The following is a 2,370-nucleotide window of genomic DNA, read 5'->3' as shown; positions in this document are numbered from 1 at the left end:
TAAAAATAAGAGGGGAAAATCGCCCCGCCGGTAGCGTAGTGGTCATCACACCAGACCGCTATTCTGGAGGTCGCGGGTTCGGATCCCACAAGTGGAAATTTTCCCTTCGCTTGCTTGCCTTCTTTACAAATTTTTATCGGTTGCAATGACCTACAACTTACTCCCCTTTGCTTTCCGAGGTTTTTTTTTTTACCACCAGCCTTTATTTCTGTGGTATTTTTTCGAGCTACTTATTTCGTATTCTGATTCTCGGCATGCATAGCGAGGGATTCTCTTCTGGCAGTCTTGTTGCCATAGTGAGCCTAAGAGGGTTCAACACTGGTTGACCACTCTCAAAATGTCGTAGACAATCGGGTCACGGCCCGATGTTTAAAAAGGTCCCCTTCACCCAGAGAAGTCGGAGTAGCTGTGGCTACGACCCCCAAGCACAGGAAAAAAATACTTTGACATAAATTCTATAAAAAGTAGAGGGGAAAATCGTCCCGCCGGTAGCGTAGTGGTCATCGCACCAGGCCGGTATTCTGGATGTCGCGGGTTCGGATCCCACCTGGCAGATATTTTCTCTCCGCTTGCTTTCCTTCTTTCCTAGTGTATCTGTTTAAATGACCTACAACTTGCTCCTCTTTGCGTTCCGAGGTTTTTTTGACCACCAACATTTATTTCTGTTATATTTTTAGAAGCCACTTATTTCATATTCTCATTCCCTACATGCATACCGAGAGATTCTGTTCTGGCAGTCTTGGGGCCACAGTGAGCCTAAGAGGGTTCAACACTGGTTGACCACTCTCGAAATGTCGTAGACAATCAGGTCGCGGCCAGATGATTAAAAAGAAGGTCCCCATCACCAAGAGAAGTCGGAGTAGCTATGGATACCACCCCCGAGCGCAGGAAAAAAATACTTTGACATAAATTCCCTAAAAAGTAGAGGGGAAAATCGCCCCGCCGGTAGCGTAGTGGTCATCGCACCAGACCGCTATTCTGGAGGTCGCGGGTTCGGATCCCACCTGGTGGAAATTTTCCCTCCGCTTGCTTTCCTTCTTTACAAATTTTTATCTATTGCAATGACCTACAACTTACTCCCCTTTGCTTTCCGAGGTTTTTTTTTGACCACCAATTTTTATTTCTGTGGTATTTTTACGAGCCACTTATTTCATATTCTCAGTCCCTACATGCATAGCGAGAGATTCTGTTCTGGCGCTCTTGGGGCCATAGTGAGCTTAAGAGGGTTCAACACTGGTTGACCACTCTAGAAATTTCGTAGACAATCAGGTCGCGACCAGATGATTAGAAAGAAGGTCCCCATCACCCAGAGAAGTCGGAGTAGCTCTGGATACCACCCCCAAGCACAGGAAAAAACTCATAATCATCATCATCACCAGCCTATCTACGCCCACTGCAGGGCAAAGGCCTCTCCCATTATTCTCCAATTACCTCGGTCCTGTGCAAACTGTGACCAATTTATCCCCGCAAACTTCTTGATCTCATTTGCCCATCGAACTTTCTGCCGCCCCCTGCAATGCTTGCCTTCTCTACGGATCCACTCTGTTACCCTTAATGACCAGCGGTTATCTTGCCTTCGCATTACATGCCGTGCCCACGTCCATTTCTTCTTCTTAATTTCTACTAACATGTCTTAACACCAGTTTGCTCTCTGACCCACTCCATTCTCTTCTTGTCCGTTAATGTTACGCCTATCATTTTCCGCTCCATTGCCCGCTGAGTCATTCTCAATTTAAGTTGAACCCTCTTAGTGAGCCTCCAAGTTTCTGCCCCGTAGGTGAGTACTGGTAAGATGCAGCTGTCATACACTTTCTTCATCAGCGACAATGGTAGGCTGCTATTCATTATCTCAGAATGTCTGCCATATGCACCCCACCACATTCTGATCCTTCTAATTATCTCTGCCTCATGGTTGGGATCTGGGGTCACAACTTGGCCTAAGTAGATATAATGGCTTACCACTTCCACTGCCTCGCCACCTATCTGAAACTGCTCTGCTGTCCCGAGGTAATTGTTCATTACTTTAGTTTTCTGCATATTAATTTTCAGGCCCACGGTTCTACTCTGTTCTCCTAGTGGGGAAAGCATGCTTTGCAATTCGTCCCCCGAGTTACTTAGCAAGGCAACGTCATCAGCAAATCTGAGGTTACTGAGGTATTCTCCATTAACCCCTTCTCCCACCTGTTCCCAATCCAACGTTCTCAATACTTCTTGTGCGCATGCTGTGAATAACATTGGAGAGATTCTGTCTCCTTGTCTGACACCCTTCCTTATAGGTATTTTAGTGCTCTCCCTATGGAGGATGATGGTAGCTGTAGACCCACTGTAGATATCCTCTAGTATTCTTACATAATGCTCATCTACCCCCTG

The 2,370-nt window shown here is 46.2% G+C and overlaps 1 non-coding gene across 1 annotated transcript; it reads left to right on the top strand.

Annotated features, from left to right (window-relative positions):
- The first annotated feature begins 939 nt into the window (after positions 1 to 939).
- On the top strand, positions 940 to 1,012 carry Trnas-gcu (transfer RNA serine (anticodon GCU)). The gene has a single exon. It is a non-coding gene; the product is annotated as a tRNA-Ser (tRNA).
- Positions 1,013 to 2,370: the final 1,358 nt, after the last annotated feature.

This window comes from Haemaphysalis longicornis, unplaced genomic scaffold (assembly GCF_048455015.1).
Source record: "Haemaphysalis longicornis isolate Haplotype H1 unplaced genomic scaffold, Haemaphysalis longicornis Haplotype H1 scaffold_15, whole genome shotgun sequence".
In the NCBI taxonomy this organism is placed as follows: Eukaryota; Metazoa; Arthropoda; class Arachnida; order Ixodida; family Ixodidae; genus Haemaphysalis; species Haemaphysalis longicornis.
The sequence above is the reverse complement of the archived record's forward strand: the minus strand, read 5'-3'. Positions and strand labels throughout refer to the sequence as shown.